We start from the raw sequence: 16,656 nt of genomic DNA on the forward strand, positions 1-16,656 counted from the left end.
CCTTGCAGAGTTGCATTAGGCTGACTTGACATCACCTGAACCACGTTGGCCTGGCTCGGTTGGGCCTTGAGTTCTGCTTGACAAAGCTTAATCGACCACCGTTCATATGAGGATTACACCAGACTAGCCATACCGATTGACTGCACAAATCAACATGCACTCTCTCATCTTGCATCCTGTGTAGGTGCAGTCTCATCTGGTATGTTTGGCAATATTATGTTCTGATTTAAAGCTTTCGTGACTGCAGTAATTCATATTCTTAGTTTTTTCGGTAAAGTCACGTTGAAGGGAAACATCAAATTAATAAAATATATATAAAACAATAAAAAATTCTCACGACGTTTCGACCATAACACAAACGGTCGTCTTCAGGTGTGTTGGTTTGCATACATTTATTTTTAAACAGCGCATTTATTTATTTATAAAAAAAACGTTAGCGCCACGCGCAACGATTTGGCAGTTTATTTAGGACTAGTCCATCTATATTCTGAAAAGAGGAGGGGGGAGACGAATTTTTTTATAATGTATGCTGTCTGAAAGCCACTGTAAGTGTGAACAATCAATTAAGACCTGAAATGGTTTATCAAATCTTTCCAATGATTGCTAAGATAGAATCCATCTTCTCGGTTGAAATTGTCTCTGTGCTTGTATATGTGGATAGCCTCATGAACGAATCTCTCATGGTAGCCAGATGGCTTACAAAGAACCTCTGTCTTGGAAAAGTCAATGGCATGTGAGCCTACTGAATTATAACAATGATCTGCCACGGCCGAGGTGTTGGTCCTACCGTGTTTAAGGTCTGCTTTGTGTTTACGAATGCGGTCCGAGACATGGCGTTTGGTTTCTCCAATGTAACTACTACCACAGAGGCAACTTAGTTTGTAGACACCAGGGTATTGTATGTCCGGAATCACATCTTTTACAGACGGAACCAGATCACGGATTTTATGTAATGTGTTGAAACGGACCTGGATCTTGTGTTTATTCAAGATTTTGGAGATCTTTTTTGTGATCCTCGCAATGTAGGGTAAAGTGATGGTTTTGAAAGGCTCCTCAAGAGGGTTCTTCTTCATGGTTTGAGTGATAGCTTTGCGGATTGTATAGTCGGAGTAACCATTAGCCCTAAGAGCTTGGTGTACGTGCTTGAGTTCACTGCCTATGTGTTCCTGGTCGGATATGCATTGGGCTCTATGATACAGAGTCTTGATGAGAGAATTCTTCTGTGATGGATGGTGGTGGGAATCCGGTTTCAGATAAGCATCCGTATGGGTAGCTTTCCTGTAGACAGAGTGGCTCATTGAACCATCAGGTCTCTTTTTAATTAGGACATCCAAAAATAAATAAATGCGCCGTTTAAAAATAAATTTATGCAAACGAACACACCTGAAGACGACCGTTTGTGTTATGGTCGAAACGTCGTGAGAATTTTTTATTGTTTTATATATATTTTATTATTTTGTTGTTTCCCTTCAACGCGACTTTACCGAAAAAACTAAGAATATAATATTATGTTCCTTATTGGAAAACTAATGTCAGTAGTGACTCAAAATTGAGCCCACTCAATGTCTTCAACCATTCATTCCAACCTCTCTTTCTCCTCCCATGTCTCTCAACTCGGTTGGAACTATTGCCACCACCTGCACATCATTATATTCATCCTCTACTTCTCTTGTGTCTCTGCAACTCCTACTGAGAATGATATATACATTCAATTAAGTGAAATTGCCTTCAATCTTCATCAAGAATTTGAGTAGACTTTCACCCCAATTGTGATTTGTCTGCATAAATGTGATACGATCATTGCGAAATTGTTACCCTCAGCTTGGGCGTATGTCGATTGGTAATTTTAATAAAATTAACTCAGGCTTATCTTAATATGAATGCATTTTCAATTATGCGTGGCGTGACTTACATCACAACATTGATTGAAAGACAGAAGCAAGTAAAAAGGTTCATGCTACTTTTTTGTTATTACAATAGAGGGCAACGCTGTAGACACAGAGTGTGTAATAATCCATTGTTTTTTCTTCATCGGGGTGCACGTATTCTTTTTTTACGTGAAATGTGACAACACCCAGACTTGTTTATATTGAAAGTGTCACCTGGGAAATGGCGTTATTGAGCCACAATTCTTGATTCCATAAAAGTCAAAACGTGCCTTATCACTAGGAAAGATATATCTCACAAGGAGATGAATCTCACATGAGTTACGGTTGAGAGAATCCATTTCAGAATTGTTTCCATGCATTTCCGAGAACTTTTAAAAAGCATACCTTACCACACCCCAGCATTGCCAGGGCTACTGGAGGGGGAAGACCCCCTGCTGAAGGGTCAGCGCCCCTGCTAAATTCTCATTCAAGTCAAAAGATATTGGTACATTATTATTTGGACACCAGTGAAACAAACGATGGACGTTGCAACCTTTCCTCATATGCGCGGTGGGCGAGGGATAGACATGTAATGCAAGACAGTCCAAATAAGAGTCTATAGTGATTCATTCTGTTTTGTGTTCAACATTATTTTCAAGTAAAGTACACTTAGGACAAAAAACCCCCATGTATATAGGTAGGTACGTTGAACTTCTTTCGCACCGTACATAGCCAACTGTGCTAATCGGAGGACAAAAAACTTAACTCTCATGCCCCTCCCCCCTGGAGTGCTTGTATTCCCCCCTTTAAATAAGGTCACACTACAGGGCTGCCTTAACAAATTATAAACGTAAGCATGCGCCTACCCCGAGTGATACCGTTCTCATTTATCATGCGTAATGGTTCAAATTAAGTCGATTATGATTCTGCGGTGGCTTTACAGGCAATTAAAAATACTCCCTTCGTACACTTCACATCGACAGACACACTTAATGTAATAAAAATACGATTGTGCACATGAGTGCACAGATAATCTTCATACAATCGGGGAAAATTGGCTCACAAGAAGAGGTAGATTGCAGATGACGTGGAGAGCATTAGAAATGTGCATACGTAATATTGACTACCTCTTGTGGGACGATTATTAATGTGTAGCAGTCAATATAAGTGTTGCATACCTTCTATCTATCCGTTGCTCATCTACCTATCTGTTAATCAGTCAGTCTGTCTGGCAACCTGTATTCAGTATTCTACTTGAACTCTGCATGATTGAGATTAATGGGTCACTTTGGTTCCTGGAGTGCACAAATCAAGTACAGGCAACGCAGTGAATTAATAATTTATATTATTCAAAGCAATTCACAATACATATTTTGTCCACGCATAATGAACACACCCTTTAAAAAAAACAATTATCACTCGGTTAGCTAATTGGGGAAGAGATTATTTAATTCCCTACTTTACTTCCTCAATCAATTGGACTCGCAATACTAATCTCGACGGGATGACCTGGCTTTACTTGCACCTTTACATTGCCACATTTGCATATATGAACTGACAGCCACAGGCACATTGGTCGATGGGCTTGAATGTTACATAATTTTGTTAAAGTTGCGGATGCCTTTTAATCTATTTTTTTAAAATGCCCCACAGTCCACAGAGATGCATGTTGAACTTCTTTCGCACCCTACGTAGCCAACCGTGCTAATCGGAGGTGCGGGGAAAGGACAACAAAATAATGATTTTCATAAAAATGTTGCTGTACTCTGCAGAATGTGACTTGGTGTCATGGAGCGTTTGTGAAGGGCTCTCACCCGTAGCAGCCCGGCAGAATTTACAAGGCCACCCGCCGAAGCTTGCTACTCGGCATGATGTCCGACGTTTCGCTCCATGTGCTGAAAGCTTCCAGGAACATGGAAGCTCCCAGTTTGTGGTTCGAAACATCAGACATCATGATGAACAACATGCGCAAAATACATGCGATACAACCCGAAAACTCGTGGGAGAGTATTAAATTGCAAAAAGAGTTGCAAGGTTATTGATTGATGGACTTAAATCTACAGAGATGCTATATTTTAGCGATGAAATAGCCTTCCCTGTTGATATCTAAATGTATTGGTATTTAAATGTAAACTATAAACTATTCAACTATTTTTATTTTATAGGCCCACTGAGCTATATAGCTCTTTTTCAGAAGCGACCTGGCGACTAATGATAGCTCAACGAAGTTGTCATGTGGAAATGTATAGCAGCTAAAAGACTATATTGTTAGTTTTATATTTTTTTATTATTTTATTGTTTCCCTTCTATGTGACTTCACCGAAAGAACAAAGAATATAAATCCCTGCAGTCACGAAAGCTCTAAATCAAAAGCTAAAAAGACTCTCAACAATTTAACTTGTGTTTATTATATTTTGCCGTTTTAAATTAAAATGCTTGCACGTTTTTTTTCCTTCTTCGTCTGCGTTTTGAATCATAAAAAGTGGGGAGCAATGAATATGCCTTCCTTTGATTTAAAATGTTTTGTGTGTTATGATGTTTTAAGTTACTGTACTTGTAACTCTCGTTAGGTTTCGTCTATCTTGTTTGTCACAACTGCTCGAATTTTTTGCTTCGATGACTCGACTTGTTTTGGATGGTTCATTTAATCCACCATATCAGCACGGTGTCACATCCTTGAGATGAATATATTTTTTATTAAACTTGCCACCGATGAAACATTACTTATCTGTTTTTCGAGTGAATTCGTGTTTGTCGCACACACAATTTAAACTTTTTCAATGTTATTTTTGCTTGATTTGTTTTTACCCCCGTAAAGTTTTCACCTTCATTTGTACGTACTTCAATTCTTCCTTGCCACATACACTTATATTTGTATAATTCCAAATTGTAACATAATGATTTAATACAAATATTAACTGGAACGTGCGTGCAGCAGTAAGTTCCACAGTTAACTACTCCTGGCAACAGCTAATGCCAGTGATGAAGAATATCGGAAGCCCCCCCCCCAGCCAACCTCTAAACCGCCTTCACCAACCAACTGATGTGGTGAAGTATGGTTCAACAAAACTCATGACTGACGTGACATTGGGAGGCTTTCGTTCAGCAGCGGATTTACAAAGGAATATACAAAAATACCAACACATCATGCATTTCAATATTGTGCTATCAATGATGATCAGGTGGATAATAGTTGTCCGACTTAACTCAATCCTTCATTGAGAGTACCACACATGGATAGCTGAAGCCTCTGTCACATGGGAAGATTGATTATGCGAGACTTTGGCAGTCTCCAAGGTGACATAAAGGGGCTGCAGAGGTGCACAGGACATGTGCCATCTCAGTCAAACCAGAGGGTATTTCAATTGGGTCATGCTGGCCTAGAAATATCACATGCTGATGCATTCAGACATAAGAGTATATTCATGAAGAGGAAAAAAAATCCTCACCGCTGCATGACTTTGTGCCAGTATGCATACATTTGTCGTGACAGGGAATGAGCCACTGTAGCGCGTGCCGCTGGGGGATTGGTAGACAATATAATTATGGGTAACAGCAGCCCGCTCTACGGGTTGCACCTGTGGGCAAGGCACGGAGCCCTCTGGAGGATCCAGAGGGGTGCGGGGCAGTGGGCGGAGCCTGGCCACGCTGTGTCAGGATATAAGGCGAGCTCCGACTCAGTCAGGGCAGGCCGCTGTCTGGAGTGGAACGCGTTGTGTAGTCGTCGTCGGCGTCGTCGGTGTGATCGGCGACCCTCTTCAAGCTGTGGGTGTGGCATCATGTTAGCTGTCCCTACCCAGGATGTGGTTATCCCCTAAGGCTGTGAAGGCCGGAATAAGATCGAGTACCTTCTGCTAGTGTCTGTGAATTAGTACACTACACATTTATGTGGAAAAAAAAATAAGCATGTAATCCAGAAAAATGCTTTTATAGCATATGTAATGAGTGGTGTCCTGATAATTTATGCACTATGCTATTCTTGAACATTTGCAGGTTAAAGACGTTTTAACCGTTTAGAAAAATAAGTAGGCTCGGACAAGACGCGTTGCTATTATGGGTGATAATAAATGATGGTGGATTGGCAGGCAAGACGTCCAATTCATCCGAGAGAATGTAAATGAAGGAGATGGAACAATGCAATCAACCCGTGTACAGGTGATCGGTGGATGTATTACATTGCAGGATCACGAGATGTGGCGACATTCGGGAGGCCTTCATCTAGCAGTGGCCCGACCGTGGTTGGTATCCGAGCCTGGCCTGGCTTGTATTAGTTGGAATAGGTCAGAAGTGAGCATGCTTTGTAATGAGTAAACACCGGCACTGGAGAAATAAATGTAATGCGTGTGTAGCGCTGACCACACAATTCCATTAAATAACATCCTTGTCTGAATAGGTGCTTTCTAATACTGAACAAGACAGTGGCGAAAATCTGATAGGAACTAGCCTTTTGTCCGTCCTAGGACGGAAGCTGTAATATTAAAGATGTACATTTACGTGGTCTTGTGTGATTGTAATTTTTTTTTAGGAATTGTTGCACCTAAATAAATTTTTCTTAATAAAAAAAATGCAATTAAGGACTTTGGAAGATTTCTCGGTATACGATATTTTGTGTGAATCTCTTATCACTGTTCAAAAGGTTTCCCTGCAGTTGACTATCCTTGATGAACACTTTTATCCGCTGAGGATTTTTTAGATCTAGACAGAGCCACGTACAACTGTCCCTGAGAAAATACGGGTCCATTGAGATAAATACCAATATTTTCAAAAGTCTGACCCTGGCACTTGTTGATCGGCATCGCATACGCAGGAATTATCGGAATTTGTCGTCGTTTCAGGACGAAAGGAAGAATGACATCACTTGCAGCTAGGTCGATTTTCGGGATGAAGATGATTTCGCCTCGGTTGCATTCCCATGCAATCTCTGCGGTGATGAAGTTATTTTGTAATGATTTGACAATCAAACGCGTTCCATTGCAAAGACCGTTCTTCCTGTTCAGATTTCGCAGCAGCATGATGATAACGCCTGTCTTCAGTGCCAATGTGTGCGGCGGCATTCCAAGAGGCGTTTGATCGTGAATACATTCTGGAGGGTAATTCAATGCGTCTGCAGGATCTTCCGACACGATCGAGTCATAGCTGTAATTATTTGAGCACGGACTCTTGTGTATCTTGTGCAATTTTAAAAGGCACACTATCTGTGTCAAAATAATTTGAATAAACACTTCACGTAACTTTAGAACTGCTTTGAACTCACCTGAAGCTTTGAACTGACAAATGTTTCTTCCCCGATGGACGATTGATAGCGAAGCGTGAAGTAGGCTGCTGATACTGTCAGAAGTAAGTTTTAAATAAAAAAAGACCAAACATTAACCATTAAAGTTACAAAAAAATTGACCAGAGTATTATTGTATCTTGTGTAAATTTAATGGCAGTCATTATTGTACGAAACTACGTCATAAAACACGTCACTTCATGTCACTGTAGCACTGTATTTAACTCACCTTCAATTAGTTCAAAATCACAGCTCTGATACTTTATTTTCTTCTGCTTTCACTCGCTGGGGTTGAAATCAATTTGAATTCGATACAATATCTTGAAAATCACGGAGAAATGTATTTTATCATAATTTAGAAGCAAAAATTTGACTTACCTTTTGTTTTAAGTGCTGAAGAAATAAATAAAGACACCAAAAGCACTTTGTTGCTGCGAATAATTATTTACTTTAAAACATTTCAATAAAGAAACGTAATATTTTAAGCGAATTTGCGTAAAAAATGTTTCTCCGCTCGACCTGGGAGGAGTGTAAAAATCCACCCGCTCATGAATATTCATGAGGGGGGGGGGCCTCTTTCGCAGTGACGTCACGTATGGCTGCAGCACTGTGCTGCGTATATTTATTTTTGACCGTCACTTTCTGTAAAGAAACGTCATATTTGAAGCGACTTTGCGAAAAAAAAATCTTTCCGCTCGACCTTCTGCTGCGTGAGTATAAAAATCCACCCGCTTATGAATATTTTATTATTAACTAGCTTTACTACCCGGCTTCGCCCGGGACTTGGATTCACCACGCCCGGCCACCTTTGTCTCCCCAGTGGCGACGTTCACACACCACACCAGTTACTCGTTTGAGGCTGAGTCGACCTAGGGGAGGCCCAGGACCGGTTCAAATAATCGTCACCGTGGTGGCCGTGAGCGGCAATCGAACTCGGGTCACTGGGTTCGTAGCGCAGCGCGCTAACCACTGCACTACCGCTCCCCCCACACACACATGCGCGCGTGTCCATAGGTACACATACACGCGCTTGCTGCAGACACAACTTTCAGGGTGCGTATGGCAATAAACGACTCAAATAAAGCAATGCTGCACGAAGAACGCCTTAGACCTGCAACACTGACTACGGCTTGGGAGACCTTCAGGTACACGTTTCTCCAAATTCTTAACAAACATGCTCCGTTGGTTAGATTTACAACTAAAGGCAACCGCCAACCATGGTTTGATCCTTTGATTACAAAGCTCATGAAAACTAGGGACAAGGCTTGGGCATGTGCTCAGAAAAGTAATTTGGTCAATGACTGGCTAGAATACAGGATTTTAAGGAATAGATGCGTCAAAAAAATATGGCATGCAAAAAATGCCTACTTTTCCTCCACTCTCCTGGAATCACATGGAATCACATGAAAATGCCAGGATTTTCTGGAAAACAATGAAATGTATTGAAAAGGCATCCAAAACAAACAATCTGTCCGTTGAGCTTAACCGAAATGGAGAATCGTTTTCAGATCCCCAAAAAATAGTTGACAATTTTAACCTTCATTTTTCTGAAGCTGGTAATCTTTTTGATAATGTATTGGGAGTCAACCCTGCTCATGCAAATTCCTACACCCCTGTCCAAACATTAAACGAATTTAGTTTCCAGCCAATCCAAGAAAGTAATGTTCTGAAACAACTGTCTTACCTCAAAGGGTCCTCCTCTACCGGAGGAGATAGTATTCCCGTCTTTGCTCTATTAACTGTAGGTCACCTAATATACAAACCTATAGCCCATATTTTCAACCTGTCCATCAAAGAAGCATCAGTTCCTCTAGAATGGAAACATTCCTATGTCCGTCCACTTCACAAAGGGGGCCCTAAAGATGATCCAAATAACTACCGACCTATGAACCATCATGTCTCCTTTTAATTAAGACATCCTTTTTGGATGTCTTAATTGAGTGATTAGCTAGTGACTGGTCACAGGAATGACTATGTTGAAGTCAAGGCCTACACATCTGAGCTATTCACAGTACTATATAGTGAACCAATAAAAAACGAAAATATAAATTACCTTAATGTTATCAATAAACTCTATATTCTTCAATCAGCTAAGCTACCAACAATGAGCCACTCTGTCTACAGGAAAGCTACCCATACAGATGCTTACTTGAAACCGGATTCCCACCCCCATCCATCCCAGAAGAACTCCCTCATCAAGACTCTATACCATAGAGCCCAATACATTTCCGACCAGGAACACATTACCAGTGAACTCAAGCACGTACACCAGGCTCTCGGGGCTAATGGCTACTCCGACTACACAATCCGCAAAGCCATCACTCCAGTCATGAAGAAGGATCCTCTTGTGGAGCCACTCAAAACCATCACCTTACCCTACATTGCAGGGGTCACTAAAAAGATCTCCAAAATCCTGAATAAACACAAGATCCAGGTCCGATTCAGCACAGTACATAAAATCCGTGATTTAGTTCCATCTGTAAAAGATGCTGTTCCAGACATACAGTACTCGGGCGTTTACAAACTAAAGTGCCTCTGTGGTAGTAGCTACATTGGAGAAACCAAAAGACATATCTCGGACCGCATCCGCGAACATAAAGCAGACTTGAAACACGGTAGGATGAACTCCTCTGCCGTGGCAGATCACTGTTATAATTCAGTGGGCTCACATGACATTGACTTCTCCAAGACGGAGGTTCTTTGCAAACCAACCGGCTACCATGAGAGATTCGTTCATGAGGCCATTCACATATACAAGCACAGAGACAATTTCAACCGAGAAGATGGATTCTGGCTTAGTAACCACTGGAAAGATGTTTTAAACCATTTCTGTTCTTAATTAATTGTATTTTTATTATGACCTTCAGACCGCAGCTCTTTCGCCAGCATTGACTCTTAATACCTCTCACACCACGGTTAATGGTAGGGTTTTACAACATGGAGTATAATAGCGCCTCGCAGCTGTCTCTCTCCCCCTCCTCTGTTCCGACCATGGACGAACTCGTCCGTCTGAACGGGGCCCGTAGCTATCCATGGTGCTAAAGTTGAGGGTAAGAATCCACCCATTTTTTCGCCATATAGCATTGTGATATATAACGGCTTATTGTTGGTAGCTTAGCTGATTGGAGAATATAGAGTTTATTGATAACATTAAGGTAATTTATATTTTAGTTTTTTATTGGTTCACTATATAGTACTGTGAATAGCTCAGATGTGTAGGCCTTGACTTCAACATAGTCATTTCTGTGACCAGTCACTAGCTAATCACTCAGTTATTTCAATGCTAAATTCGCCTAGTTATTTCAATGCTAAATTCTCCTGTTTGATTTGTACTAAGTGCCTCGGTGAATGTGTATGCTCTGACTTTAACGTAGCTATTTCTGTGAGCAGTTACAAGCTAATCACTCAGCTATTTCAATGCTAAATTCTATGCTAATTCCATTGTCAAGGGGTGCCTCTGTGGATGTGTATGCTTTAGCTTAGCTATTTCAATGCTAAATTCTATGCTAATTCCTTTATCAAGGGGTGCCTCTGCGGATGTGTATGCTTTAACTTTTAACATAGCTATTTCTGTGACCAGTCACAAGCTAATCATTCAGCCATTTCAATGCTAAATGATATGCTAATTCCTTTGTCACGGCGCTTTGTTCCTCTCACACAGCTTAAAGGCCGTGATCTGAACGTGGCTCTTTCACTCCAGCGCTGTCCTACCAGACAGTCTCGTCCCTTCACCTGATGAAGGCCGCTTGTGTTGTGGCCGAAACGTCGTGAGAATATTATTGTGTTATTTTATTTTAGCAATTTATTATTGTATTCTCATTCTACGTGACTTTACCGAAAGAACCAAAGAAGATGAATCATTGCAGTCACGAAAGCATTAAATCTAAATATCTTGGGGTCATCCTGGATTCAAAACTGAATTTTGAAGATCACATTGATTATATTGGTAAAAAGACAAAAATAAAAATTGGTTTTCTGTATCGACACAAGCACTGCTTCCCCCCAATGTTCCGTTTGGAATTGATAAAAGCGACCATACTGCCTCTACTTGATTACTGTGACATCGTGTATAAATCAGTCCCAAGTACTGTACTGAAGAAGCTTGATTCCATCTATCACTCGGCCTTAAGAATTACATTGAACTGCCCATATAGGACTCACCACTGTGATCTCTACATTGGGTTAAACTTAACATCTCTTAATGTTTGACGGCTTGTGCACCAGATCTTATTTATTCACGATGTACTTACAAAAAAATCCGCAGACTACCTGCTGGATCTCCTCTCTATTTCAAAGAACAAAATTTGACCTCAGGTCTTCGCTCATTTACCAACTTCACATTCCCTATTGCCGTACAAAAACTGGAGGAAGGGCCTTTGTTATTGATGCCCCCAGAGTCTGGAATGCTATTGCCAATAAACTGCAACTTGAATCGCTACCAATGAGATCTTCTCTCAAAACTGCTGTAGAGGAGTTGTACACCCCTAGCTGCCACTGCTATTCATTGGCATAAAATAAAATAAAATGTTTCACTCCGGATGACGCTGCAAAGTATTATCTGTATTTTGATTTAGCGTGCTGATCTTAAAGGTGCATTGAAAAATTTGATACTCCGACCGATGCTTCTGTTGTTGTGGAGTAACTCATGCAGCCAGCCATGGCTCTAGGATTTGGTGTTACATGTTATTTATGTAGTTTATTGTAAAAATTCGGTCACAGTCCTTGTGATCACTGTTACGTTGCAATTATGGCTTTATTTTTTGGTGATTTGGAAAAGTTTTTTGGTTTGAACATGTTTGTTTTGTTGTAGTACGGAGTTAGACTGATGGTCTTAATCTAAGTTTTTGTGGTTGTTGTTGTTTGACTTGCATCCCACTGGGATTTTTTGCACACAGCGTAGGTGTACGGTGCTTTTTTTCAGGAATATTTTTGCTGTTTTTATTTCCATGGATTTTCTGTTTGCACAGTCACATGGTCATTTTAAGATGTTTTTCTTGTTTGTTGTGGTTGCACCCGATTCAAGAGCCGAATGGCTCACAGGGCTTTACCAAAATCAACTTAACTGAACTGTATGGCACTCTAACCGCGGAGGGTTGGGGGGGGGGATGCGTGACGTCAGCAGGCACACTCCGTTACGCTTCCGCATATGGGTCACATGACAGATGTGACGTCACAGCTCACGCATTATTGCGCCCCCCCCCCCCCACAGTCTGCAAAGTACCCACATGGCAAATTTCAAGTTTGTTGCATGTCGGGAAGTACGCTAAACATTTTGAACATACACACATATTCATAAATGTCCCTTTTATATATGTAGGTGACGGTGGGGGGTGGAGTGGCATGTGGAGTGACGTCACGCACGTTACACACATTTCTGGGCTATTATAGTAGTAATAGCGTTTTAAATCTAGTCTGGCTGAAAGTCCCGTTTCATGTATATAGTATTGTATTTATCTTATCATATTTATGAATTGATATTGAAGGCAAAATATCTTAACCTGTGTTCATAAATATGAATTTAATAATAATAAATAAAAATGTTCTACTCTTTGTAACTCCACTGCTGGATGAAGGCCTATCCATGCCTTGATAGCCATAGGCATGGTTTGAGCATACTGTATCATGCTGGTCAATGCACGTATGTTAAGGGGTACCCAGGACTGGATCACACAGTATTCGCCATATCTGATGTTAGCCGATTACTGGGAATCAAGCTCAGGCCACTGGATTCATAGTGCAGTGCAACAACCACCGTGCCACTGCTCACCTGTATTCAGGTCGTACTGTATATGTACACGTACAGCCCTTTTGTCAATCCACTGCTGAATGAGGGCTTCCCATGCTGTGCGGTCGTGGAGGTTATTCGACCATACTTCACCACATTGGTCAGTGCAGCCAATTGAAGGTGGGTAGCATAGCCGTGGGAATATAACAGCCTGGGAATATAGTACAGCACTGTCATCTGCTACCCAAGATGTAGGCCTGCAGCAGACTATAACCACCTGTTTTATGAATTGACAAAAGGGTTAGGCATTTTGTTTTATGCATGGTGATCACCCATATAAGCAATATACAGGCTCAATTCTGCTTAGCTTCCGAGATAAGATTAAATTAATTGCATTTCAGAAGCAATACGAATATTGAAAGAGGTCTGTTAAAGTTTGCTTGGATAATACGTATAGCTCAAATCAGCTTTAGAATTTTCAGATGAGATTGACATACCTCGTGAACTTGTGCCATAAGCTGCACTAGATTTTAACAATGTTTTCTTTCCATTCGCTGCATATACGCTAATGTTTGAAATGAATTATCTTGATTAAAGAGTCTTATTACCACAGCAATCATAAAATAGATTTACTGCCCACGTGAGACTGCCATTCTTTGCTAAATCCTAAGCTAAAAATAAGTAATGTAAGGACAATCGATTCCGTTGTTTAGCTGGCACAATAAATAGACCCATCATGGTAGAGGTGTGAGCAGGAAATACAGAGCTACTCTACATTTTAAGTGGACTGGAACGGTGCTTGCATGCTTGCCTTTACTTTGACAGGCAATTAACGTATGTGGGGATCTGCTTGGGACAAGGTTCAATGTTCCCTTGCGTATATGAAAGGGGCTTCGGTAAATACTGCATACGACATGAATAAAGGAGAGTTAAAATAATGAATCGGACCTTCCAGACATTTTAACAGTTTTTTCATATACAGTGCCTGACTAAATGTAATGCGAAGACAGATAATAGCAAGCGTTGCAAGGCAAAATGCATTCTATTAAGTATGAGTTTTTGTTAATGGTCTCGGAATTGCCTTAGTTTGCCTGCACACAAATTAACTTGAGATATTTTGATGACATTTTTTATATGTCATGTATCTTAAAGTTACGTGAATGCTGAAGTTTGTTTATTTTATAATATATATGGGACTACTATTACATTGGTCAACATAGGGAGCACGTGTCCAATTGTATTAGCCCACGTGCTGATATTTGTTCATGATACAATTTTAATTGGGTATCGATGGCTATACTGAGAGTATCTCTTGGGAACCTGCAGATGTCTGCAGGTTGTCAGATACAAAGTAAAGCTTAGGCCCAGGATCATTGACGTAAAAAAATGCGCCATTGAACAAAGTTTGTACGTGCAAATCATGCGCTACTAGAAAATGAATGGTTTTGTATGGAATTGTGAAACATTTTAGCTTTACATAACTGATTACGTGGGTCCAAAAGCTGAAATTGTCTTATTTAGTTTACTTAAGCCACTCCTATATACATAAAATATTTCCATTTAAGATTAGATTGAGCACAAAATGCCAAAATATAAAAAAGATAAAATATCGTTGATGCAAGTGATGTTTCATATTCAAAGATGAAAATCTCATCAATTATTAAGTTTACATTATATTTTCATATTTTTTAAAGTGCATGAGCCTTACCCAGTGTTTCTCTATTTAAGTTTATTACATTGCAGTTATTGTTTCTTAATTGTGTTTTGATTCGGAAATCATGCTTTCACACAACTGTTATGGCAATGAGTAATGCAGCCCAATTAACAAAATAATCTATAAGTCAAAATATAACAATAAGAGGAAAGCCTTATTAACTTAATCAAGTTTTGTTTTTCATTAATTTCAGCTGCAGTGTTTTTTTAGAGTTTTGTTGAATCTCAAAGTTTTATGGCAAAATTATAATGTAAACTTATTGCAGAAGGGAAGCAATAGACATGTGGCTGTCTCTATAACATAGCTGGAGCCAAAAAGTGGACATTCCTGCCTGATGTCAGGTCACACAATCTATTCTCAGTTCTCCTGCCTTATGCAGTGCCCAGCTATTGTTGCCACCTGGTCTAGTTTTCCCAGGACATGTTCTTTTTTGAGGTAGCTGTCTTTGAAAGTCTTCCTGGGACATTACACTTTTTTTATCAGTAAAATGGAATTACACGTAGTTGTCCATCTTATGGTGAGATATTATTTTTCTCATGATATGTGCTTGTTTTTTATGTACCTGAGAGATGGCCACCCTATGGCCAGCACAATCACAGAGAGCTAATGGAGTAAGAATTTTTGGTTCCGAAGCAATTGTACAGATTTTGAAATGTTTTTTTCACACCCACAATACATGAATTCATGGCAGGCATCACTGGCGTCAAGCGGGATTGTTCATGATTGGGTCCAGCCGTGCTCAGTCCGTTCTCAACCCGTCAGAAGGAGAAGGAAGCTTTAACTATGGAAGCGATTTCCAGCCCCAGATACGACCGGCCTGGAAAGCGGCTCTCTTAACATGCTGCATCAAAGCTCCTTGGGTTGCATTGATGTTCTCCAAGCTTGTGTGCATTATTCATCATTCTACTTGCTATCCTTATGTGAAATACAAAGCAATGTGGAATGGTACGTGTATGGTTAGCTTGTATCTGCCAAATCTATAAAGCTGTCATTAAAGTTGAAGATATCTTATTGTGTTCTTCATGTAATACATTTGAAATAATTTGTATAACATTGCAATACTATGCAATGTAAATTAGACCAACTTTAGTCAAGTTGCTTATTTTTTTGTTTTGAAAGGTTAAGGACAATACATACTATGTTATCATGCCATGCCTTTATAACTTGAACAAAAATGAAAGGTTAAGAAACTCACTATTATTTTTGTAACACTTGTAAATCAATACTCAATTTTTGCAAAGGATTCTGCCCTTAAAAGTAAGACTTTTTTAACGGCTGCCATTCTGAAATGCAAAAGTACACATTTACCTTAAATTAAACTGCATCTGTCCTAAATTTGCTGCGTATTGCGGTGTACTTACCTTTACAGCCACAGTGCAGTTCGCGTTGGTTGTCTGCTGCTCGTACGTGGACACTGCAGCTCATTTTGTCAATCCCCTGATGGATGCGTACCTCCCCATGTCCTGCGGGCAACGAGAGATGTTTGAACATACTTTGCCAGTCTTCAATACTGCTTCGCTACAACATCGGGCGCATTCAGGGTGACTTGGTCATAGGCATTCCCTCAACATGTTTATCAATATTTGTTGACAGTTATTAGTTACATGAAAATAAAAATTTCCTCAAACAAGAACTAATACTAATATAACAAATACGTTTGGCAAATTCCTATTGGAAATTGTTTTGCATAGTTTGATTTGCATATATACTCGTATATATAAAGACAAATCTAAGATAAGGTAAGTGACCTCAACTTCAGCCATTATTTATTAACATGGTTTATTATTATTGGTTAGCATGCCCAATTTGTGCTTTCCATTTGAGTGGTAATGTTCTTCAAACGTCGCAGCAATGTGTTCATTAAGCAATTAATTCAGCAGTTATTGCACAACTGGATCTTCCTAATACCGTTAGCCAACCAGCAGTTGGTATTTCTTCCATGAGGTGCAGTGTATTTGCCAACTATTTAATCATCTGATAAACAGTTACACGTTAGGCCGTCAGAACTGGGATAGAGCAAATTAAGCGAATTTTTTATTTATTTATCTCATACATTTATTAGGACTGCTGTGTTGCA

The sequence above is a fragment of the Petromyzon marinus genome, chromosome 11 (genome assembly GCF_048934315.1).
Source record: "Petromyzon marinus isolate PM22_M1 ecotype Great Lakes invasive population chromosome 11, UKy_Petmar_22M1.pri1.0, whole genome shotgun sequence".
Taxonomy (NCBI): Eukaryota; Metazoa; Chordata; class Hyperoartia; order Petromyzontiformes; family Petromyzontidae; genus Petromyzon; species Petromyzon marinus.